General features: G+C 46.0%; 1 protein-coding gene and 1 non-coding gene across 2 annotated transcripts in view; one reads left to right on the top strand and one right to left on the bottom strand.

Moving 5' to 3' along the window:
• The window catches only part of Stk32b (serine/threonine kinase 32B), a 238,002-nt gene that overhangs the window by 107,833 nt on the left and 103,009 nt on the right, over positions 1-27,160 (bottom strand).
• On the top strand, positions 7,534-7,665 carry LOC116912979. The gene has a single exon (XR_004389544.1). It is a non-coding gene; the product is annotated as a small nucleolar RNA SNORA17 (small nucleolar RNA).

The raw sequence follows: 27,160 nt of genomic DNA, 5'->3' as shown, positions 1-27,160 counted from the left end.
AACCTTCTGTGACAGTAACAATTATGATAATAAATCTCTCAATTAGTTCTAATATGCAGACACTTTGTATAAATGAAAAACAGTGCTTTCTTCTGTCTGTTTATGGAATACATCACACCCTTTCCTGCCCAGGTCATCTAAACTGTCATCCATCAGAGACCACAGGCTGGGAATCTGGGGGCTGAATTCTGGTTCGTAAAATTCATTCTGTCACAATGTCATTGGCCTCTGCCCTCAAGGAGCTCAGAAGCTGGCACAAATATTAGAGAAGAGACCTAATCATTTTAAGCCAAGCAATGAGTGACATGACATCCTGTGATATTAAGAGTTTAGGGGACACTGTGGTTTGAGGCAAGAGCTGGCCTCAGAGGTGAGGGTGTATGTAAGAGAGTCCCTGAAGGTGAGGACATAGAGGAGGGGGAGTCACCCGCCTAAAGCAGGGGTGTCTGCATCACTGTACCGTAGGATCCGCTGGGAACTCCTGCAGCAGAGACAGGCAGCAGCTGATCCTAGGGTCTCTGACTGCCAGGCTCAGAATTTGTTGTGTGTCCCACATAGAGAGCTGTCTAGCTACAAGAGGTAAAGCATAAGGGCAAAGTTGTGGTGAGGATGGTCACACTGGAGATTTGGGGACATTAAACTCAAGTCATTGTGCCACCAGTATGTGGCTTGGGCGGTCCCATGGCAGATGTGACTGTAAACTGAGAGAAAAAGACAGCATCAACCCGAGGTCTTCAGAACTTAAGGGGTTGATGTGTTTAGGGCAAAACCAGAAAAACCACTGGCAGGAACACATGAATCACAGAGACTGGGGTAGGACTGAGATCCACAGGAGAGGCAGCTACACAGAAAAGAGGGAAGAAGATGTAGAAAGTGGTGGCCACAGCACTGTTGGTACCATTCATATCTGTGCCACTCCTGCATTAAGAGAAGAGGGATGTTTAGAGAGCTTAGAAGAGTGGGGACCACGACCATCTGTGGCATAAGTACCTGGACGGCTGGTTGGGACCCAGGTCCAAGGTCAGTATGACTCTGAGTCCTGTGCTCAAATGTTCTGGTGGTCTGACTGGAGCAGTGGTCCCCAGTTTGTTCTTCTGCATCATGTAAGAAATTCCCCTGCAGTGACTTTAGCATGGGCCTGAGAGAGAGCCAATAGCTGAGTACACAAGCCCATGGATCTCAGCAGGAACACGGGTGAAATAGCTCATCCAGACCTGCATTCTGATGCCTCACGCATGAGCCAAACACAGTAGCTCTTTAAGCCTTCCATTTTGGACAAGTTTCTTTGGCAGCAAAGATTTACCAGAGGCCATTCAGCCAGTTATGTGACTCTCGGCTGGCTCAGTCTGTGGTGTTGGAGCCATCTTCCCCTGCCCTGTGATATTCTGGGTTTAGTCTTTTACAATAGATTTCTTGAAGGTTTTGTGGCTGGGTTTGTGTCTCAAACCTTAGACTTACAATTTACCCTGTCTAGAAGATGGACTGCAAAGATGGCTCAGAAACGATGGGAGTGGACAACCAATGACTGGTACAGCTTAAGACTTATGCCAGGAGAGGGAGCCCACCCCTGACACTGTCTCAGGTTGAACAACCCAGAGACCCTGTCACTAGAGAGGCTCCATCCAGCAACAGTTTGAAACAGAGATAGAGATTCACACCCAAACATTTGGTGCAACTCAGGGAATCCTGCAGAAGAGGGGAGGAAGGGTTATAGAAGCCAGAGGAGTTAAAGACACTACCAGAAAACCCGCAGAACCAACTAACCCAGGCTTATATGGGCTCACAGGAACTGAACCGACCACCAAGGGGCTCGTTGTTACTGTTGTGTGGCTTGGTTTTCTTGTGGGACTCCTAACAGTGGGAGCAGGAGCTGTCTCTGACTTTTTTTTGCCTGCTTTTGGGTAAGAAGTGAGTCCCTGCTTTTGGGACCCTTTTCCTCACACCAGGTTGCCTCATGGAGCCTTAATATGAAGGGAGGGACCTGGTCTTACTGAAAGCTTGATCTGCCATGTTTGGTTGCTATTCATGGGAGGACTACCCTTGGAGGAGTTGGGAGGATAGAGGTGAGGACTTGGTAGAGAGGAGGGACACTTGGCTGCAGTCAGGATGCAAAACATGAGAGAAGAATAAATTTTAAAAATATGGGGTTGCCCTCAGTGTTTTGAGAGATAACCCAGTTGTCTGGAGAGAAGCGGGGAGCATTTCCCCGCTGGTTATGGAGACTCCCAATTCCCCGCTGGCTGTCCGCTTTCCTCCAGGGATGACATGAGATCTCACTGACCTTTGCCTCTGACAGTGCCCCCCAAATGCAGGCTTTTGTCCAAGGATCCAAGTAGGTACTGCAGTTCCCCGCTTAGCGCCGCTTCGGCCCGTGTGTGAGTCATCTGACAAGACTCTGTTCCTAAGACTCAAATATCCCTCCAAGCCACCTCACCCTCTGTTCTGCGGTGTGTCTGTCTCCATCTGTGTCCACAAAACAAGGGACCCGACAGTGCTCTGTACATGGAACCATAGAAACCATGTCTGCTGTCTGCGCTCACTCCCCATACAAGGACACAGGATAGCTCTAAGAACAGCAGCATATCCTCCCTGAGAAGCCTTCAATGAGAGGGAACACACCAATGCACTACGCACAGAAATAGTTTACTAGGCAATGATTCAGAGTCCGATATGCCAGTATGCTCAGTCTCAAAGTTGGTCCTCCCATTTAAAATTTGTGTTTCCCTTAATTCTTCTCTTTCCTAGTCCCTCAAATGCAATATGCGTGGCACCTTAATACAAAGAATTACGGCAGGGTATAAAGATAAGGTGTGCTTAAAACCTGGGTAAAAGGTATAAACAAAAAAATATAAATAAAAACCACAGTGGAGATTGCCTTATATCTGTTATGGTGGCTAATGTAATGCATGCATGTGAGTGAGCATACACACACACACACACACACTCACACACTCACACACTCACACACTCACACACACATGCACACACATGCACACACATGCACACACACACACACACACACACATGACACACACACACACACACACACACACACACACACACACACACACACACACACACACACACACACGGCAAGGACATGAAGGAGCTTTGGGACCTGTTAGTCAGAATGTGAAATGATGCTGTCACCATGGGTAACAGCCTGGGGGCTCCTCTTACCAGCCAGCCAGCAGTCCCACCAACTCTGAGTGTCCAGTGGGATTGAGATCAGGGTTGAGAAGAGGCATGTGAACATCACCATCACAGCAGCAACCATAGCCGAGAGTGGGAAGCCAGATAGACAGAGCATCCTCGCAGTGGAGTGCTACTCACTTTTAAAAAGAAGACCAACTCTGTCGCAAGCTATGACACGGATGACTCCCAAGGATGATGACATCCTTGTAGTGTACTTTACACCCAAGGACATCTTGTAGGCAGAGGCAATTGTAGGTCTAAGAGTTGAGGCGAAAGGCTCAGTGTAATAGTTTGCATATGCTTGGCACAGGGAGGGGCACTATTAGGAGGTGTGTCCTTGTGGGAGGAAGTGTGTCATGGTGGGTGTCTGCTTTAAAACACTTATCCTAGCTGCCTGGAAGCCAGTCTGCTCCTTTCAGAACAAGAGGTGGGACTCTCAGCTCCTCCAGCCCCTTGTCTGCCCAGATTCTGTCAGGCTTCCTACCTTGATGATAATGGACTGAACTCTGAGCCTGTAAGCTAAACCCAATTGAGTGTTGTCTTCGAGTTGCCTTGGTCATGGTGCCTGTTCACAGCAGTAACACCCTAACTAATACACTCAGTGAAACAAACCTATCATAAAAGACTAATTCCAAAGCAACCAACAAGAGACCTTAACTCAAGGTGGAAAGGTGAGGGCTAACACCTACACACTCTTTGACATGCATGCATGAGTGTGATAACACACACACACACACACACACATACACATGCACACACATTCACGCACGCACACACACACACATACACACACATGCACACACACGCGCACACACACACAGGCATAGGCACACACACACACATACACACTTGAGTGCACACGTTGGGGTGGGAGGGGAAGGGAGAGGAAGGGATGGAGAGAGAAGAAAAGGTGGAGGGAGAGAGGGAGAGAGAGACGGGGAGATCTTCTTTAAAATCCTTTTATTTTTTCTTTTGCTGGCAAGCCACCAAAACCTAAGTTTCTCCCCCTGGACTCCAACCCTCAGCTTTCATCAGCTCCAAACAGTAACCAAGATGTTAATCCCTAAGCCTTTGGGAAACACTTAGGATCCAAACTGTAAGTAATACAGGGCACTTAAGATTAAATCCCTCAATTGGTGTGCGGCTGTGTATGAATAGTGTTTTAATACTGCAATATAAAGCCTTATATAAAAACCCTAAATACATGGAGAGAAATGCCATGCCATAGATCCAGTCATAAAAATGTCAGCTCCACCAAAATTAATCTATAAATCCAATGGTTTTCCTGTCAAAGGCTGATAGTTTTAATAGAACTCGACAAATGGATTCAGAAGTCTGTCTGGAAGAACAAAGAGTGAAGACAGCCAAGAGAACTTTTGAAAAACAAGGTGAAAGACGGACTCACCAGGGCCCAAAACTTGTTAGAAGAGCGAAATCAGCAAGATGGAGATACTGGGGAGGAGAACAGACCAGAGGTGTGGCCGAGAGTTCATACAGACCCAGAGAAATGTCAAGTAAGGTCAGCGGCAGAGGTGGTGTCTGTAGGTCATGGAAGAAAGGAACAAAAAAAGGCATAATACTCAAAAGGAAGACACATGGATGAGGCTCTGTTAAAATAAAACATCTGTGAGAAAAGGCAAAATAGAAAGAATAAAAGCATAAGCTGCAGATTTGAGGAGGATATTTGTAGTATGTGTTTGATATCTGCACTGCATAAAGAACCCTCTGCCTGAGGCTGGAGGGATAGATAGCTCAGGGTTAAGAGGGTGCAATGCTTTTGCAAAGGCCAGATTCAGAGCCCAGTCCCCGTGTTGAGTGGCTCACAACTAACTGTAACTCTAGCTCCAAGGGGACTTGACATTCTCTTTGGTCCCTGTGGGTACCTACCCTTATGGGCATATACCCATGCGTAAACCCACAAACACATGTGCACATGCAGGCACGCACACACACACACACACACACACACACACACACACACACACACACACACACACACACAAGCACAGGCACACAGACCACACTGACACACAGGGGGGAGGGGGAGGGAGAGGAGGAGAGAGAGAGAGAGAGAGAGAGAGAGAGAGAGAGAGAGAGAGATCTTTAAAAACAAAACTCCATGAAAATCCTACCAGTCCAGAAACATCTTGACATCATAGTGTTCCTAAAACCATCAGGGAAGAACCAATGTTCAAAACTATGTGAGGTAAAATTCCAGAAGTGATAAGCCATTTCTATGAGAGACTAAGAGGAAAGCCTTTTTAAGACCCCAGGAGGATGAAGATCCTTCATGGATACAGCAGAGGAAAGCTAGAGGAACAGATGAATTTACAGCAGTAGTTCGTGAGCTTGTGAAAATGAGGGAGAATTCTAAGGCGACCACCAGCCCAACAGCAAGAGAGCACCTGCCTGTCCCTTCCCAGGGGTCGAGGTACTTCAAATGCTCAGAGGTTGGCTGTGAGGTATCATCCAGGAGACACAGAACCTTCCCAGCATCACCACACTCACAAGTAGAGAGCAAACGGCAGGTCAAGGGAACTGAGAGAGAGCCCAAGCTTCTTGGAGTTCACCTGCTGTAAACTAGGGCTGACACAAGAGAACTAGACAAAATCCTGTGACATTTGGGGAAAGAGATATCCCCATCATAAAAGACCTAGGTTGGATAACCCTCCCTCCAATGATCCAGAAAGCAATTAGCCAGGCTATGAAGCAAAGAGGAAGGTCTCCCATGACCCAGGAACTTAGCAACTCAGAGACCCAGGAAAAAAATGCTTCAGGAACTAACAGCACAGTCTTTACACTCAGACTCAGTCAGAACTGGCTCAGTCAGGTTAAAGCTGTCTAGAGTGGGCCTACTGAAATTCATGATGACTGTCAAGTCCTTCATGAGACTCCAGAGGGAGAAGCTCCAGGGTGCCAATCAAGGCAAACTGCAAAGAGAAGGGGCTGTTAATATACCAAGTAGCACGTGCTATGACTGCATAGCCCAGCTTAGCTTCTGAGAATGCTCTGACACAAACACCCTAAGGGAGAAAGGCTTTACTCTTTCACCATTCAAGGTTTTGGCCCATCATGATGGGTGAAGAAGTCAAGACAGAGAGAGCTTGAAACATCTGGTCCTATGACATCCATAACCAGGAAACAGAGAGCCACGAACACTTAGCTTCCTGTCTCTGTACAGCAGAGGTCCCAACTGGAGAGAGGTACCGCCCCAATTAATTTAATCAAGATTCCCACGGGAATGTTCAGAGGCCTACCCAGATGCTGTCTGGGTTGATAACACTAACTCTCACAATCCCTTTAGCATGTGCAATTAAAAAGATACTTTTCTTTTAGAATTTTCTTCAGTGTTTTAGACTGTAGTTGGAGTTCATGAGTTTCCTTTCCAAGAGGAGTAATTCTGGCATCTTTGGCTGGAGAAAGAGATACCTCAGCTGTCCTTGATCCTTTAAATGGACATTGTTAAATACTGCTTATCTACTGATTTTCTTCTGGAGAGACATTTTCACCAAACTATAATTCTTAAACAAAAATTAGTAAGTTTGAAGCAAGGCTAAGACCCAAGCCAGGAAGAAGCCAGAATTAATTCACTGTCCTGACACCAGTGACCTGGCACAAGAAGGAGGCATACTCTTTCAAAACATAAATATTACTTGGTATCTACTATTTATCAATACACATTCTCCAGACAATGGAAATAGAACACACAGAAAATGAAAATATCCATTACTGAGGAGAATGTCAGTGCACACAAACATTAGTAGAAGTCAGAGTTTCAGAGACACCTTAGTGTATTTGTGAGAACTGTGCTCTACTATGAAAGAGTTAAAATGTGTGGAGATAGGGAACTATAACATGCATATGAAATATTACCAGGGTGTATGAAGCCTGCATGTTCTAATACTGGAAATAAATACTCATTAGGCAGATTTAAGAGTAGACTTGCCCATGTTTGAAAAGAGTTTGTTTAGACACAAGTAAAAACTACTCAAACAAAATACTGAAATATTCCCCTGTGCATAGGTGGAAACGAATGGGATTTCAAGGACAAAAGAATGTGTGTTTGTGTGTGTGCTTATGTGTGTGCACACATAAGCACACACAGACTGGGGAGGGGGATTTAACTCTGACATGAGTGACAGTTGACTGCTTACCAAGGATAATGAAACCCAGAGGACGGTAGAGCTAAGTTTTAAAATACTGAAAGAAAACAAATCAAGGAACATTGTTCTCAGTAAAACATCATTCGCAAGAGAGAGAAAAGTAAAACATTCCCAAACAAAACCCAGAGAATTCTCCTCAGCAGAACTAAAATGTTTAGCTAAAGAAGAACTGAGGTCTGCCTCTAGAGGGATGGCACGTGTGGCTGCTGTGTCACATGTAGGTCAGTAGGTGGCAGAGAGGAGGGAGGCCATGTCTGTGCTCCGTGTTCTGAACTGTGAACATCTGAATGATAAGTAGCCTAAAATTTCCTATTAAAAAAAAATAAAGCTAGTCCGAGACAGCCACCAGTCCAGCACCAGGGGCCTGGACAAGGAGCCAGTCTGAGATGATCACCAGTCCGGCATAGATGGGCTCTCAGGATAGGGGACAAGCCAGAGACTAGAAGAACCCTGCCTGGGACCGCAGGCCCTGGGCAAGAGTGAGCCTGTGACAGATGACCTTCAAAAGAGGCCACTCTGGTGGTTTGGGTTGGGAACAAGCCCTAGATGATTACCAGACCCATGCCCTGAGACCCAGAAAGGGAACTGAGATGGCTGCCAGTCCAGTGACTCTCAGTCTGGGGGGCGTTGCAAGCCATGCCTGGGATGACCCCTTCCCAGCACCATAATGGGCAAGCAGGGCCTAGCACTCCTGAGACCATTCCTGGGATGACCACAGACACGCAGAGACCCTAGGCACTGCTAAGAGCAGCAAGTGGTAAGTGGTGGAGAAACAGAAGAGAAAGAGAAACAGAAGGATGTGGGCACAATAAAGAGAGGCAGAACTGGAGACTCAAGCATATGATGATGCCACCTAGGACGATGGTGGTGTCCTGGCCTGTACTAGCACATGAGGCCATGTCTGGGTCCATGGCCCTGCAACCACAGGGGTCTGTCACCACCAAAGGCTAGGCAGATGTCCCTGATCTGGGCTGCCAACCAAGGACATGTTGATGTCTGAGGGCTGTGCCAAACTGGTCCCCCCACCCCTGCACCACTTAAGCATCCTGGAAGAGCAGGAACTGGGAACAGGAGACAGGCGAGAGGACCCCACCCCTAGCCAGCTTCAGTACTGGGGAGAAGAACCATGCACATTGTAGGAGTGGCGGATGAACAAGCCCAGGATACGAGCATGGGAAAACTGGCCCTACCACCATTTCCCTGCTGTGGTGTGTGTGAGGGAAAGATACCCTCCTTCCCCCATCATCCCTCACCACCTACAGCAGGCAGGAGAGATGGCCCCTAGGTCATCAGAGCAGAAGAGCTGCCCCTGCCCCTCATGTGCTGCAGCATTTGGGAGAGCAGACACGCACCTCACCAGGACAGCACAATAGAGCTGACCCTGAATGTGGAGGCCGCTGGTAAGAAGGCCCTGAGGATATGAATGTGGGAGAGCGGGCAGGCTAACCAGTTAAGATCCCTCTCAGGCTTTGAATTGGCCCACCTTAACATCCACCCCTTTGGTGAACTGCTAGAGTACGTAAAGGGGCTGGTCCTATAGATTCAAAGCTACAGGATCTCCATGACACAAGGTAACAACAGCATATCTGAGAAGACAGGTTTCAGTATGGATAGAGTAGCAGACCAATGTTTTGTATCAGACCAATGAGTCATTGCAGTGAACACTTGAAGTAAAGAAGTGTGGACACAAGGGTCTACTGTGGGACACACTGTGACACACTATAGCTTCCACAATGAGAACTTTTTTTTCTGTTGGTGTGGGAAGGTTACAAGGGTGGAGAGTGGGCCCAAGGGGAACTGAGTGGGATTGGGGTGCATGGTGCGAAATTCATAAAGAATCAACAAAAAGCTTAAAAAGAAGAGGAAGAAGAGGAGGAGGAGGAGGAGGGAAAGGAGAGGAAGAGGAAGACCCTAGGGAAATGATAACAGAATTCCAGGCCAGACCTTCAGCAAAAGTGAAGCGCTTACATGCTTCTACAGGAGCAAATCGAAGGATATATTTTTAGGGTTCACCATGGGCTGACATCAGCCATAACCCAAGCATGGAGGCCGCTGCTACACTATGTCAGTAATACTTAACCTAACACGGCATAAACGTGGAGAAATGCCGCCAGGAAACGCACACAGAGTGCATACTTGGAAAGATTCTGATCAGCGCTATATGAAATACTGTGAGTACAGAAACATGAAAGCATTCCCGGTAAAAGAACAGATTATCACGTTCAGATATTTTCACAAACTTAATATTCTCATAGTAATAAGGAGGGGGGGAGAGAGAGACAGAGAGAGACACAGAGACAGAGACACAGAGACACAGAGACAGAGAGAGACACAGAGACAGAGAGACAGAGACACAGAGACTAAGGTGCATTGTGGATATACCTCAAAGCGCAAGCTACCAGCAAAGCGAGTATCAGCAGATTCCTGCCTGTGGTGTCACACATGGGTCATGTAAAGATACACACGTGACCCAGCATGCTTATGCTTAGTGCTATGTCCCTGTGGGCTCCATTATCCCATAAGAAGGAATAAGGACACGTGAGTGTTCTTTTGTAATTCTTCCTTAGAATAATTACACATTCCTTGTAGAGTTTATCTTAAATTTAATCCAGAAAATAAAGCAAAAAGCACACGGCACAACTCGATAAACATGTGTTGTTTTGGTAATTCAGAGTTTCCAGACCGAAAAAAAAATAGCTGCAATTTGTGTTTGTAAAAGGAAAATACACTGAAGCCTGTGGTAAGTATGAATGAGACTACTGATTACTCATTAAGGGCAGGGTTGACATGAGTGGGAGGTGTTTCATAGTGAAGTCATAGTTTCCCTCCCTGCTTCCTCCGGAGTATGCTGACAAATGGACTTTTCTTGATCTCACTGTGTCAATAAGGCGACACTCCCACAGACATCACTCACCTCAGACTTAGCTCATTCTGCAAATAAAGAGCCTACAATAATCTACAGTTAAAAGGGAACAAGAACTCATGCCAAGCACCCTCCTCGCACTGAAGATAGAGCTCTTCTGTCTGTGGCCTTACAGCCCACAGCCATGACCTCAGACACAGCGAGCCCCAGAGCATCCATCTTCTGGGGAGGTCCACTTGTAAAAGAGAAGGCCATCTCCCTAGAATGAATGCCACTCTGGATTCTAGCTGCACTCACTTCATCATGTCCCTCCCCACTTCCTCCCTCCGTTCCTCCCTCCATTGCTCAAACTGTTTTCCCAGAGCCCCATTTCATATCATATCATCCTGTCAAACATGCATCTGTCAGCCACGGCTCCTGTCTCCAGTGATGTGCTTCTTCGGTGGGTAATGAAGAACAGTGGATATTGCTACATGGCGGAATGAAGGAAACCCAATGCAAAATGAGCATGCAAGGATTGCATAGGGAGGCTGGGGTTCATGGAAGGGGAGCTCCCAAGAAGTAGTGATGCAGGAGAGGGCCTTGCAGAGGATGTGGAGGATTGGGGTTCCCAGAAGAGGGAAGGGGGCATGTAAGTGTGGTGTACACAGTGCCCTCGGAATAGAGCACACAGTCCATATTCTACACATGGATTGAGAGTAAAGCCAGAGGCTTGGGAGCAGGGGCTGACATTCAACCATTCCAGAATGAAACTTCTGTCACTCAGTACAGCTACACAAAGAAAGGTCCAGGGCAAGAGTCAATCATTTTGATTGTTTATTCAATCTACTAATTGTGCAAATTTGCAGATCTATACAGTGCGTAAGAATGAAATTCAGGTGGCTAAGATTTTCATCACATCAAACATTTCTATATGAAGTTGTGGGCAATGTGTAAAGTTGAGATTTTACACACACATACACTACGTACCGTGGGAGCAGTGCAATGCGGAGTTCCCGCTTTGATCACTGAGCATGGTGCTTTGAGCTCCTCTCTTCTAGTTAAACACAGAATACATAGGTCACCGTGGAGCACTGTTAACCATCAGTGCACTGAGCGCTAGAATATAGTATTTGCCTTCGCATCTGTGTTTCTTGAAATTGAGCTACCAGCAGCTCTTCCCAACCTGGCACTGGAAGCTGTTCCCCACTACGCTTCCCCACCCCCAGCCCAGATGTACCTTCAAGTCTGCCATCTGGACAGCCCCAGGAAGAAGCTCCACTCTGTAGACCTGGAGACTCCAGTAACGTTGGCTTGGGGAGCATAAGAGCAGAGCCCCTCGGCCAACCATGCTCTCTGTAGACATCCTCATCCTCAGAACACAAGCCAGTCCTGAAAGTGAGATGTGTCTTCCTCCCTTTCTCTCGGCCCCTTGGATTCCACTACTTCTCTGTGTCAACCTGCCTCAGCCTGAACTCCATCCCAGCAGGGAAAGGTGTTGTGAAGACAGTCAGAGGATCCTGAGACACACCAAGGAAGTCCTGGAGCCACCGGAAGCTGCAGAAGCAAGCAAGGGTTGTCCTCTGCAGTCTTTAGACAGTGCTTCTCAACCTTCCTAATAGTGACCCTTTATTATAGCTCCCCATGTTGTGGGGATCCCAACCATAAAATTATTTTATTGCTACTCCATAACCATACCTTTACTACTATGATGAATCAGAATGCACATATCTGACACGTGACCTCGAAAGGGGTACAACCCAGAGCTTGAGAACAACTGCGTTAGAGGGAGCGCTCCCTGCTCATGATTTTGCCCAGGTGTCTGGCTTCCAGAATGTGACAGCACAGATAGCTGTGTCCTGAGTGTATGTATTCATTCATGTATGAATGCACATGTATGTAGGAGCCCAGGAGTGTGTGTGTGTGTGTGTGTGTGTGTGTGTGTGTTTTCTAAGGGTATAGGTGGACATGTGGATGGGGTGCCTGTGTAGCAAGGGACATAGGGACATACAGGTCAGAGATCAACTTTGTTAACTGAATTTTGTTCTCAGGTGCCATTTACTTTGTTTGTCTGTCTCTTGGGTCTCCTGCTGGGACCTGGGGCTTCCCTGATTAGACTTGATTGTTAGGCTGACTGACCACCAAGGCCCAGGAATCCCCCTTCCTCTGCCTCTATAGCTCTAGAATTGCGAGCATGCAGCACTATATCTAGCCTTTTACATTGTTTTGGGTATTGAACTCAGATCCCCATGCATGCATGGCTAGCACTTTACTGACTGAACCATCTCCCCAGCCCAAGTAGCCAAGTAACTGGATATTTATGACATCCAGTATGTTCTGGCAGCCGCAGGGAACCCACTGACAATTTCATCAGGTCACATCGCCATGGCATGGTATCGGCAAACCCAAGCTCTCATTTTCAAACAAACTAAAGCCCCCGAGGCTTGAAGTCAAGCACAGAGCAGCTGTGTTGCAGACCTGGCTTTTCCCATTCCTCTTCTATTCTATCGATCTAAGGAGATATTAGAGAGATTAGTCAGAGGAAACAAAGGGAAGTGTCAGGGCCTTTGGCAGAAAACCTCATCTAACTACCCATCCCTCCCACACACTCCTGGAAGTGAACGTGTGCAGAGCACACTGGCAGCTGTAGGAGCAGTCGCCATGGGAAGAGAGACCTATTAATGTGGCAGTGTCTGATGAAGTCACACGAACTGTCAACGCCCCAGTGCCCTATGTGCACCCAATGGCCATCCATTCTCAGTAAGCCTCAGCTCCACTTCCTGTACACATTTGATTTTTTTTTTCCATTTTGGCAAACCTTTCCCTCACCGTAGCCAGTTATCTTCATATTTCTGATCAGGCCTCTGAGAAAACATCTGCCGGTTCTTCACTTCCCCACCAATTAAATCCAGCTGTGTCTGGAGACCTCGTTTAAGGAGTGAGCTCATTCTTATTAATCTCCTGAGGTAAAGCATCATGGTGATGGATGGAGTGGTAGCGGGCTGTTACTAACGGACACCTGCAGTGTTGCTCTTGCTCACAAAGCGTCTTCACGTAGAGGTCCTCACTGGAGGTTCCGGGCAGTGCCCCTGACAGCTGTCAATCACATTACCTCCCTCCCACGGCAGGAGAAAAATGCTTGAACCACGCTGGCCAATCTCATAATACCACCCTCCCTCATCTCATTGAGATATGGGGATGGGCACATGGTCAGGGCTAGAGAGACAACACATTTTCCAGTATTGTAGACATACCCTCATTCTGCAGGATCTTAGCTTCCTCAAGGGTTGGTTCTAGAATGTTCCAGGTAATTTCCCTTCCAAGTTTGTCAGAGGGTTTCCTGGGCTGCACATTCAGTGAGAAACTGTGCAGAGAATGGCCAAGCCTCGAACAGTTGCTTTGGCAAGCTGTCTGACAGCATCTATTTAGACTCAAGAGACAGACGCCTGTGGTGCATACATTCCACATCTGGGTTTTCACTATCAATACTATCAGTATTTATACCCAAAGCCCTGCACCCAGTGCTTCTAGCAGAACTCATGGCACCAGCCCTAAATTGTAGATGACTAATGGCCTATACAATTGATAAACATATTGTGACATAATGTCCCTGAAGGACACTATGTAGCAATGAGAGAGACCAGGTGTCTCCAACAGTCTAGAGGAACTTCACACACACAGTGCCGAGCAAAATGAGCCAGCCACAGCAACTCACTTTGTCAACGCAATGCTGGGGGATATTTCACACCTGCTGTGTTGGCTGGAGTCCTATAAAGCAGACATAGACAGAGCAAACCTATGCTGGCCACAGGTAATGGAGAAGCCACCTGGGGGACATGTCTGAATGGTGCTTTAGAGGTGCCCCGGGCTCTGATCTTTTTCCTTCATATTAGTGGATGCACTGGGTATTGGAAATACCTTCTGGCTAGACATTTATCATAGGTTCACTTTATGATATATAGGGTAGCTTTTTTAAAGGTAATTTTACAACCAAATAACAAAGTCTGTTCATCCCCCAAGGGGGGCATGCTGTAGAGAGCTGACAGTGTTAAGAGGAGACTGTGGCACTTAGAAATGCGAGATAGTAGAACAAGGACCAGAAGACACACTGTTGTTGAGGGATAATGAAATGTCTGTGAATAAGGACTGTCCCAAGCTGTCCCAGGAGGCTGCCTTGTCCACCACCAAGATGCCACAGATCCACCTACACACCTAGTTACCCTGACTTCATTGCTCTGTTATCTTCAACTTCATTTCCCTGGATGTGAATCCTGCTTCCAACCCCAGCTGCTGGTGTTCTCCATGTCCAAGTCACCATCAGTCCCTGTGCTTTGAGGAGCTGGTTTGTGGCACTAACAAGACAAGACCTCTGCTCTTATTGTGACCAAAAGGTCATCTTCCCTCCTAGATGCCTGGATGCCTCTCGGTCCCCCTGCCTGAAGCCTTCCTGTCTTGAGGAGAAATTGCAAACAAGCCTGACGTGTTGGCTGTGCTAAGTATCTGAAGTGCAGCTGGGGCAAAAGGTTCACACGGAACACTATTTTTAGCAGACAGTACTGGAGTAGCCTGTGCTGAGAAAACTCCCTCAAGGACAAATTCTCTACCCAGAGAAGTAATCAACTCAGATGACTTTAAATCAGGATGCCACCTTTTCAAAGATGGTCATGATTTTAACATTAGGGTAAAAAGGAAGTCTGCTCATCTGAAATTCTCTTGACAGAGACAAAATTGCTGGGTTGATTCTGATGTGCTCTCCAGGCTCGTGATCTAAAGACTTTCCCTCTCCATTTTGCTACTTACAGTGGACTCTTGTGACTTCCCTATAACAGTTGGTGGACATGCCGTGGTCATTCCTGCTCAGCAAGTGAGAATAAAGTCCCTGGGCTGCAAGGTTGTAACTGATTGCACTCTTGGTCACCGTGCAATTGCCTACACGTGCTGCACATGGGGCTTCTGCACGGAGCAACAGCCACACCCCACAGGCAGTCCACTCCCCATTTCACACATGGCAAGACTAAAATTGGCAGAGATGGAACTTCTTACCAAGTGATTCACTACCAAGGGGTGGGGAGGACAAGACTATTTCATTTCTGGATTCACAAGCACTCTGGGAGCAGAGAATTCCAATTGATTTCATTTTTACAGCTATCTAGATTATCAAATGTAGAGTTTCCTGGCGCGGAGTTTTATAAAGTTCTCAGTAAAAGCATTCCTTTATCTCTTCTAAATATACATTGTTAACACATACTTTTGGTTCAACCTGGAAGCTGTATTCTGAAGTTATTCAATGACCATGGAGTTAAAGGATTGTGGGAAACCATAGCCATACAAAAATAGTCCCAACTCAACTGCCATTTGTACTTTATGTGCCTTTGGGTGGAAAACACAAGGATGAGAATGTCCAGACATGTGATACTCATTTCATGTGGTTTGCAGTGGTTCCAAGACCAGGACCATTTGAATGTGCTTTGAAAACACAGATGATGCCTATAAGAACAAAATAATCCCTATCTACAAGACACGTGCAAAAAAGAAAGAGATTCAAGTCCACAGGGATGCTCTGGTTAGGACTAGTGGACCTATGCTCCTGGACCCTCTTGGTGGAGCAGCTGCTGGGCTATGGAACAGAGTGGTGACCAGGAGAGACAGCTGCCCTTTTCAGGGAGCCTCTCTAATCTCTCTCTGGACCAGTCTGTAAAAGAGGTGCCATCAGAAACAATAACTGCCACTCTATAGAGCTCAGCCCATGCCCTCGGCAAGGTGCAATGTGTACTTTGTGCCTCCTTAGCTCATTTCAGACATGGCCATTACTATATCCATTCTACAAAAGGAAAAACAAGACAAGAGTTTTTAAGTTGTACCAATTAGAACTAATTCAAAGGATCTCATAGAGGATGCCACTAAAAAGCCCTATGTGTCATTAAACCATAAATTAATTACTGAGATACCTCGATGAAGTAAATTTTAGATAATCAGAATTTATTTTATGACATAATTAGTAGCATTGCTCCTGGAAAGACTCTTTAATGTTTACTAAACTGTGGGAAATGTTCAGGGCACATCTGTTTAGAATTTTCAAGGGTAGAGATGTGATCCTGTTCCTCCCAAATGCATCTCAAGCAACCAGTGTAGTCCACACATGGAAGGCACCCTGCCAATATTTGTTGTATGAGCAAATGGATGGATGGATGCTTTCCATCTTCATTACGGGAGGTCTTCCCACACTTGTCTTCATCTTCTCTCTCTCCCCACTCTTGTCTCAGCATATAACTCTGCTAATCCTTCTCCCATGAGATATGTTCCCTATCCCCAGACCCTCATGTGGACATTGATTTCTCTCTCTTCTACATCTCACAGATGTTTCTTAGGAGCTCTGTTTATAAGGGTTGCTCTTCTTCCTCCCCTACATCAGTCCTCAAGCCCTGTCTCATCTGTTTCCCCTGTCCTATCTATAATTGTTCCATGCAGAACTGTTCCTTCTAAAGCCAAGTCCATGCATTCCTTTGGCCACTGACACTGATTGTCTACTGTATAAGAATGAAGTAGCCAGAGCATGGAGAGACATTAATAGACCCCCTTTCTTGGGCACCAGGAAGGCAGACGAAAAAAGAAATTAGCGGTGAGCATGGTGAGGGTATTGAAGAGGACATAAAGTCCTGTGAGTGTGGCGACTGGTGGATCCTCAGTCTGGCAGGCGATTATCAGCCACTCTGCACAGCTGCACAAGGAACTATGAGAACCTTTCTGCTGTCTTGTTGTATTATCTCATAACTTTCATTGAAAGTTCCATTCTCACAGACTCTACATGTGTTTCTTTGCATCCCCCGCCCATCACCTTGGCACCAAATGTTCCTTTCTACACCTCCATCTCTATCACCACATGAATTTCTTTCTGGTCCTTTTCTTGGGAACCTTAGTCTCCACATCCTACATCAGAAAAGCTTTCCATAAGTTCATTGGCTCTCTGCAACGAGGTCAGCTGCACATCCTTCCGCCCTAATCCACCACACGTGCACAGATACTTCTTGGCTACATTGTCAGCCCACAATGAGTACTGGGAGAGACCAATATTCAATATGGAGCCTTGAAAGATCTCATTGCTACTGTTTTAGGGTTTGCACAGCCTGGAATTGCTTTTGTAACAGCTAGGTTTCATTTGTTAAACTCACATCCTCTCTTGAGAGTAGAGTGCAGTTCTCCAAAGGCTACATATGACACATGACATGTTGGTGTGAAGATGGAGTGATGCTTCTGTACTCTGGGGTCTTCTAGGTTTTCCAGGATAGTAAGTTTGGGTATAAACACATTGATTTTCAAAGATAATTTCAGTTTGCTCTCATCACTTCTCCCTCATTCTTGTTTAGGCTTCTTGTATTTCCTGCTTAGTGTCTGTGAGCTCATTGTTATCCTCAAATCACCCACTTGAAGTTCAAGCTTTCCTTACACCTACCCAGATACAAAAAGCAGCCATACTCTGCCATCTTGTTTGTTATGCAAGAAAAAAGTTTCTGGAAAACAAAATATAAAATATTTCCTAAATCCACTAATATTTATTGACTTGCTAACATGTAACAGTACTCAGCTCAAACGTCACCTTTAGCAGATAATCTTATTTGACCTCTTCAGGCCAATGCAATATTGTCAACCATGACCATAGTTGTGGGACTTCTAGCCAATCAATCATAAGGCAAACCATAAGCTCATAGGCAGCTGGTGTCCTATGATCATTGTCTTCCTGGTATTATCTCTTAGTTCCTTGAACAAAGTAAAACTAGATTCAAGGAAGCTGGGCCCATGAATGAATGTTTGCAAAGATAGATTCAAAGATGGATAAAAACATCAGTGAATAGAATGAGGGCTTATATGGATATATGGATACATGGATGGCTGTATGGAGACAAAATAATGACTTCAGGGTCTATAAATTATAGAGAGTGCCTCTACTCTGATGGCTTCTGTGTTACTTGGCTTGGATTCATGTTATCTTAGGAGCTCTCAAATGTTGAGGGTCCTTCAGATCCTTTAGACTGGCATTTGTAATTATTACCCTATGTACTCATTGACTTACATGAAAACCCTCAAATCCATCCACTTTCTATCCATTTCTTCCAAGCATAATCTACTAGCTACTAGAAACCCCACATGGCTTGGGTGGCTTCCTTCCACACATCAATCTATCTGACTCAGTGGTTGGGACCAACATTTACAATGATCAAGCAGCTTGGTAGATTAAAGATGCAGTCCAGATTCATGGGCATTACTCCAAGAGGAGTTGAGACCCCTTCTTCTCTCTGGGCATGGCCACTGATAACTGACAGCATGTGAACTCTATGTGTAATGGCTACAACTGTGTCTGGAACAATTGAGACACTGATGTGGCACATGGAAAAACAAAGTAATAATATTTTCAGTCATAACAGCTGTTAGGAAGAATTTTTAGAAAACTCAAGACCTTTTTATACAGAAATTTCCCAATTTCAAAATTCTATGATGCTGGACCAACTAGACATTTCATGTGAGCTCTGGAGGACTGACTCGGTAAATGAGGGGCCAGCATTCAACTCTAGGACTCACAGTTACCGACATTCTTCCTCTCTTTCTCTTCACTGAATGAGAAATCCCTACTCTGTGATTTTTGTCAGGGGATGGCATACACCCTTCCCTGAGTCTATGTAGTAGAGCCAAGGGCTAACTAAGTCCAGCTATTGCTGCAATCTTATTTTCTCCAAATTATTAAAGCAATCAGTCAGATGACCCCAGGAAGCTACATTGTATAGCTGTGAAATTTGTCCAGCCCTAAGAATCTCCAAAAACACAAGTGCAGAATCCTGGGATTAAAGTCATATGTTACTCAGTATGCCCCTAGTACTTTCACCCCTTTTCTCTCCAGACCCCACTGATCTTCGAAATATCTAAGAAAATAATCAAGGACTCTCACTCCTGCATCACTTCAGTAACATCTGGTTGATGTCGTGTTTCATGCCCCCCTCCCTGTTTCCTCTGTCATCTGCTCTGCCCCCCACCTACGCCAGACTCCTTTCTCATAAAATGTTGAATGACTTTCTGCCTGGGGAGAGCTGAACGCATTTCAGTTCTGGAGGTCAGCATTCTCTTTATGAACCTTAAATTGTATCAATCAATCAGAATCTTGCCTCATCAGTGTGAAAGAATGTAAAATTATGCCTTCCAATCAATTTAAAATTATGCTCAGTGTAAGAGGGCCAGCACTGGGTGTTACTCACAAGGCAACACATAATAAGCCACAGGGAAGCTGAGCATCTAGAGTCCGTGACGCCAGAGTCGACTTTGCTGGGTTTCAGCTACTTCTTTACTAGGCCAATGACACACACATAGACACAGATGTCTATAAAGATGCAGTGTTTAATACACACACACACACACACACACACACACACACACACACACACACACACACTTCTTAGGGAAACTGGGGTTCTCTATGCACTCTAAGGCCCAAATAAAATTATTTTCTACATTTATATATCTGCACACTCAGCCTACCAGTTTTAAGCCTTCACTTGGTTTTGGTGTTTTCTGTTAAACTGGAGATTCCTTCAGCTGGTCCAGAAGGGACCAGAATGCGCTCAGCATTCCCCTCCTCTCTATAAACCCATTGCCTTGACTGCATGCATGTTCTTGTGTGTACCATGCTATGTGCCCATCCTTTCTGGGATCGGTCTGTACTTCATTATCTCTCCCTCTTCCTGACCCTTCTTTATCTTTGAAGCCTTGGGTGCTCCATTCTAATTTTCAGGCCATAGCTCAAAATATACAAAGCCTTCTACAAAGAGAAGTTCTAGACTTGTGCACTCCTCTTAGTGTGACTCTCTGGCCAGATGAAGGTCTCCCTCTTTGACAGTCTCATAGCTCTTGATTTCTGTCAGAACCACCACCTCAACTTGCCATTCTTAGTCCTGGAAGCTACACTGAACTATAAACTGTAGAGAAGGGCGACCTGCCTGGCTTACCTACTTCCTCAGCTAGGCAAAAGGATGAGCCTCTTGGTCTTGAGAAACGATCCTTGAATCACGATTCTCAGGCTGACAGGGTTCAGATTTGCAAAAAGCACAGAGCCTCTGCTCTCAGGCCCTGCAGACAGGGCTGGGCACAGCAATGTGAGTGGCAACTCCCTAAATCTGTTGTCTGCCTGTGGATCCGTCCCTAACTGGGCTGCCATGTCCGACCTCAGTGGGAGAGGATACACCTAGCCCTGCAGGGACTTGATTTGGGGATGTGAAAGGGCTCCACTTTTTCAGAGGAGAAGGGGAGGGAGGATAGAGGGAAGGGATGTGAGGTGGGGACTGGGAAGGAGGAAAGCGATCTGGATGTAGAGTGAATATGTAAGTTAATGGGAGAAGAGCCATCGGGTGACCCCAACACCCAAAGTTTAGGAACCCCTGATGTATAGCAGCGTGGCAATACTCATGACCTAATTGTCATGACTGCACTGATGAATATCTCTGATGCACAGTCTAGAACCAACGGGTAGATGTACTGTACAGATGGACTTTGGATAAGGGACAGGCAGGGTTTTCCCACAGCAAGGAAGGACTTAAGGATAAGAGAAATACAGTGCCTGGCTGTGCTGGTCCACACTCTGCTTGAAGGTGGTGCTTCTGCCTGCTCTGGAGGTGTACAGAAGTATGGCAGGGACCTGGGGAGGCAGCTCAGTGAGAAATGTGGTGGCTATGAAGGTGTGAGCACTTGGTTCAGATCCCCAGAATATATAAAGCCAGCAGCACACATCTGTAATCTTAGCATGTCTGCTCGAGATGGGAGCTGGAGAGAAAAGAATCCCCAGAAACTTGTGGGATGGGTAACCCGGTGTGCACAGAGGTGAAAACAAAACACCCTTGTTAGGTGGTACATGCCTTTAATCTAACCACTTGGGAAGCAGATGCAAGCAAGTGGATCGATGTGATTTCTGATCAAGACCAGCCTGATCTACATAGCAAACTTCAGGTGAGCCAGGGCTATATAGTGAAACCCTGTCTCAATGAATGAATAACAAGAGATCCTTTCTCAAAGAAATTAGATGGTGAAGAGTGGTACTACGTGTGTATGTGTGTGTGTGTGTACATGCAGCATGCAGAGGGCAATATACATAGAGTAACATTTAACGTTGACTAAATAAAACAAACTCATTAAATCTTTCCTACCTTGGGAGAAGCCAAGCAGGGAAGATTTTGTTAAGGACTATACACAAGGAACTCAATTGAACCAAGCAGGAAGCTGACAGAACAAAGAGGTCCCTGTCACTGAGAAACTGAGCATTGAGCGGAGAAGCTGCCTGCTCTGGAACAAAGGGCATTGGCTGCTCCGCAAAAGGTGGGCTGCCTAAGCAAATGCTCTTAATTGGAGCCACTGAATAGACAATCATGGTGACAAGCGCGGGCTAAGTCCCGCAGTCAAATTGAAGGAAGATGCATCGTCTAATGAAATGACTACGGTCTTTCAAGTGCCTCCCTGACAAGAGCTGCGTTAGGCGATGCTGCTCATGCTGCTGTCTGTTCACACTGCTCTCTGCTCACACTGCTGTCAGCACAGATGCCAGGATGTGCCCCTCCCTTTCACTAAGAACCATGCTGTACACCATATCCTCATAGCTCTTGACCCACTGCAGAAAGGTCTTGTGGGACTCATGTGTCATTATTTGTTCCTGAAATAAATAGTGGCTTCATATAACAAATAGAGGATCCTCTGGTGGATGGTCCAACCTTTCCCAGTGGTGTTCAGCTGAACTAGCATCAAAAGCAAGTTGATGTAACTGAGCAGTTGAGAGACATGAAGCCTTTCATTTCTTCCAAGATGCTACGCTGCTTTCCCTTTGAGCCTTAATATCCTGCCCATCCCTCTCACACAATAAAAACACAAATATGGAATATTGCATGCTATGCCCTGAAGTGTGAAAGAGAGTCACACCTGTGCCTGCGGAATCCTGAACATGTAAAAAAAAAAAATGTGTATAAGGGAGAAGATAATGCTCAGGTAATTGTGAGCTCACAGGGAACTTTTCATTTCTCCTAAGTTTCCTTGTCCTAGTTTGCCTTCTATTGTTGTGATAAACACCATGACAGAAAGCAACATGGGAACGAAAGAGCAGGAAGCTGGAGACAGGAGCTGATGTAGATGCCATGGAGGGACGTTGCCTACCGGCTCCTCCCCTTGGCTTGCTCACTCTGCTTTCTCACAGCACCCAGGACAACCTGCACAGGGATGAACTGTCTGCAGTGAGCAGGGCCCTCCTCCCACATCAATCATTAAACTGTAAAGTGTCCCATAGACTTTTCCACTGATGAAGGCATTTTCTCTCCCAACGCTCTCCTTCCAAGATGACCCCAGTTTGTGTCAAGTCGAGCAAAAATAAAAATCAAAGCAAAATAAACAAACAAACACAAGCCCTAACAAGCACGCTCCTCGTGTCGTTATCCAGGTCTGCTGATTAAGGTGTGGCCCTGCACAGCAGGCCTGGACACACAGACTACATGAGCAGTGCACAGAGGTGAGGGAGTGGCGTGTGGCCTTGACTGTCCCTAAGGATTGGTACCTTCTGTCTTTGAGCGACTATAAATAGATATTTGGCTACAGGGTTTGCTACAAAGAACAAACTCTGGACCAAAATGTCACTGTGTGCAAAAGCCTACATCACTTACCACACACCGACATTGTTTGAATTGGAGTATCAAGTATGAGAAGCTGAGCTTCCAACTGCCAGCAGAAAACCGGAAGAAATATTAGCCGAGGCTTTGAAGCTAGAAGGCAATTTTGAAAACAGAAGTTACACACAACTTCAGAAGAGAAAGATTAGTCTCTGGATTCCATTATAACTAAACCCATCTTTCAAGTCACCATGAAATAGAAACGGCAAACGGCAAACTGCGGAAGATGGTTCTCATGGATAGCACCTACCCCCATATTGATAACCCCCTCCTCAAACACCAGCAAAGGCACAAGCGCAGAGAGCGGGGTGCAACCTGGATCAGGGAACAGGAACGCTTCCTAGAGGGGAGATGGCAATTTCAAAGAAGTGGCTTCTTTTCCAGGGGAGCAGAATGTCTTGAATCAAGGGGTGTGCTGGAGCCTACTTGTGGAGGGGAGACAAGCCACATGCCACATCCCAAGAGCATTATTGTATCAGAAATAAACATGGAGGTTTGACTGCTTTCTGGTGTCATTCCTCAACTCATTCTAAGCTGAGGCAGGCAAGAGCAGGGGGCAGCGCTGTTCATTAGTCTTTGGTCCTGGCAGAAGGGAATGAAGACTTGATTCTGGTGTTTTGCACGAGGAGGAGATGATCAGACTGGAGCTCTGCCTGGTGGCTGTACAGTTGACCAGGGCTGGCAGGTGAGGATGAAGTGGCAAGGTCATTAGTCGGCTTTTGCCATCACCTGAAGCAGGGAGGAGGAGAGCTCAGCCGCAGAAGCAGAGATGTGAAGTTCTGAAGACAGAGGCCCTAACACACAGCAGGGCCTCCACGTGTCCTGCCACAAACCCATACAGTGATGGTGCACAGCATGTGCAGGCCGGACAGTGCTGCCACCAAGTCATCGTGGCGCTGAACAACTGCTATCTAGTGATGTCATAGCTCATGATGTCGCAGTGTGCCACACTGCTCGAATGGTTGTGGTGCAGGTGGGAACAAGCCCACAGTGCTATCAGCATACACAAGCACAGCCCACATGACTGTGTACAGCATGTAGCACCGGGAATGGCCACAAATGGTTGTGCTAGGTTTTTGCTATGCTGGGCTTTCCTTCATTGTTTTAAAATAGAATCTTTCTCGTGCCAAACGGTTTTGTTGTCAAACATCGTGCTGTGTTGTATAATGCTGACAGCCACCGTCTACCTCTCAGGCACACAGAGTCTCTCAAGTGCAACAAGACCCCATGCTTCTGGATCGACATGCACCCTGCATCCACCAAGTTCTGTAGTGATGAAATCACCTAGCCATGTCTTTCTCAGAAGGCATCTGCCTTAGTTTCTTTTCCTGTTGCTATAATAAAATACTCTGACAAGTGGAACACATAAGAGAGAAAGGTTTACAATTGCAAGGCACACAGTCCATCATGTGGAAGTCACACCATTGGGACCTTGATGCTGGTTGTCCCCTTACATTCACAGACAAGAAGCAGAGAGACAAGTACTGATACTCAAGCTCCTCTCTCTCTCTCTCTCTCTCTCTCTCTCTCTCTCTCTCTCTCTCTCTCTCTCTCTCGTATTCAATCCAGGGTCCCCTGCCCAAGGAATGGTCCTGCTCACAACTAAGCTGGATGTTTCCATATCATTAAGGCATACAATTAAGACAATACCTCACAGATGGGACCATTGCTCAGATGACCCTAGATTCTGTCAAGTTAACACTGACATCATAGGTTCTTAACCATTTTAAACAAAGCATGAGTATGTATGTAAATATATTTTTCTATTAACGAATTTATTTATTCACTTTACATGCCCATCACAGCCTCCCCAACTCCTCCCGGTCTCCCCATATAATCCTTCCCCCAATCCGCTCTCCTTTTTCTGAAAACGGGGAGGGCCCCCTAGGTACCAACCCACCCTGGCACATAAGTCACTGCAGGACTAAGCATATCCTCTCTCAGTGAGGCCAGGCAAGGCAGCCCAGTTGGGGAACAGGATCCACAGGCAGGCAACAGAGTCAGGGACAGCTCCCACTCCAGTTTTTGGGGAATTGACATGAAGACCAAAGCTGAACATCTGCTACATATTTCCAGGAGGGCCTAGGTCCAGGCCATATATACTCTTCAGTTGGTGGTTCAGTCTCTGAGGGATCCAAAGGGTCCAGGTTAGTTGACTCTGTTGGTCTTCCTGTGGAATTCCTATTCCCTCTGGTCCCTTAATCCTTTCCCCAACTCTTCCACAAGACTCCTCGAGCTCCATCTAATGTTTGGCTGTGGGTCTCTACATCTGTTTTGGTCAATTATTGAGCGGAGCCTCTCAGAGGACAGTTATACTAGGCTCCTGTCTGCGAGTATAGCAGAGGATCATTAACAGTGTCAGGGATTGGTTCTTACCCTTGGGATTGGTCTCAAGTTGGGCCAGTCTCATATAACTCATGGCAGTCAGGGCTCACCTAGAGAGTCTATTTTACAGAGACAGAATAAGCAGGTCAACATGAAATAGGTGTGTTAGCGGGATGGTGAGGACCTGCCTGCATCCTTAGTTCTCTCTGCCACAGTCTTGAGAAGCCAACTCCTCTCATAGCCCAAGCCTTTCATAAAGCGTCCCCCACTTACAAACACTTACACCCAATGACATCACCTCACCTGAGGGAAATATCACATTTGTGTTCAAAATGAACAGACATAAGAAATGGCATTGGTCCTCAGCCAACAATGAAGCTTCCGATTACAACACACTTTCAGGAGCAGTGACAGACATGCAGGAGAGTGCCTGGTGACCTTTGCCCAGATATCAAAATTGGAAAGTTAGGGTGACCACTGAACTGGATGTAGAGAGTGAGGTTCTCATTAGCTCTGGCTAGTCAGAGGGGGCTTCTTTGGAGCGACCCAGGGGACCAGGCCTCACTGATGTTTCCTGAACTTGCTGCATGTCACCCAGAGCTTTGAAGAGCTCTTTATAAAGACATCAGAAAGGCCAGGGGCTCCCAGAAACCATTTGTTTGAGAACTATCAATTATTACCTATGAGCATTGCTGCAACAGAACATTCTGGTTCTCTCCATCAATAGCCAACATATATCAGGAAGGTTTTTATGTACCCAGTGCATCTATTTCTCCATGTGAAATGTTCACAATAATAATACTATCTAATGGGTACTCTCTGTGGGTTCCCAAGATAAAAGTCAGTGTACAGCAGCGTCAGCACCTGATGCCTGATGTGTCCTGATGTCAGCAGGTAATGATGACAATAACTAGGGACACCCACACCATACTCCAGTGCCTGTGTCCAGCAGAGCTGAGAGATCATTCTTACCTGAGTGTCAGTCAACTCTCATCATCACTAAATGAAACAGTAGCAAACCCTGAGGTTATGATGGCTCTGGACCAGTATGTCCGAGGCACATCAACAGCAGTTTATAGAATGAAGGGGAAAGGCTCTGAATTAAGTCAGAGAAGCTTACAGCTAGGGCATCAACGAGTTTAATGCAGGTGTGATTACTGTGTCAATGGATAAGCTTGTGAAACAACACCGTTTGCTTTTTGTCCTGGGAGCAGATGAGGCCTCCCTCCCAGAATGAATTAGCACCAAGCAAAGGCCAATAGGCAGGAATTCCACTGCCCATGTTGACTCAACTATCCAAAATGGCCATGATGTATACTCAGTCTAGACACCCATCAACAGAAGAGTAGAAATGGAAAAGGTATATATGCATAGTGGAATATTTCATAGTCATAAGAAAGCATGAATGTCTGGGCTTTATGGTTAAATGGATGTGAAATACACCAGATGCAGAAAGGTAGACACAATGTGTTCTCATTCATAAGTGAAAATTCAAAGAGTAATTTTATAGATGTGGGTAGAATATTGTTCCCTAGAGGATATGGAGGAAAGGGAGGAGGAGAAGGAAGAGGAAGAAAGGAAGAGGAATAAGAGAGGAAGAGGAGAAAGCTGGGTAAGGACTCGAATACACCCAGAAAGGAAAAGGGGGCTCCAGTGCATCAGAGATCAAAGGGGATGACTGCTGCCCACAAAAATCTATGACATTAATATAAATTTATATTTCATAGTTATCATCTTCATATATAATCTATGTAATAAGTACACATTTTATGTTTAAATATATGTAAGGAAATGGGGAGAAGTAGATGGAGAGAGGAGAGGAGAAGTTGCTTGACAATCACACAGATCTAAGTACTGCTTCTGGGCCTGCAAGATGGCACAGCAGCTAAAGGGGCTTGTTGCAAAGTTCAGCTGGATCCCTGGGACCCACACAGTAGAAGGAGAAAGCAGACTCC

This window comes from Rattus rattus, chromosome 11 (assembly GCF_011064425.1).
Source record: "Rattus rattus isolate New Zealand chromosome 11, Rrattus_CSIRO_v1, whole genome shotgun sequence".
In the NCBI taxonomy this organism is placed as follows: domain Eukaryota; kingdom Metazoa; phylum Chordata; class Mammalia; order Rodentia; family Muridae; genus Rattus; species Rattus rattus.
The sequence above is the reverse complement of the archived record's forward strand: the minus strand, read 5'-3'. Positions and strand labels throughout refer to the sequence as shown.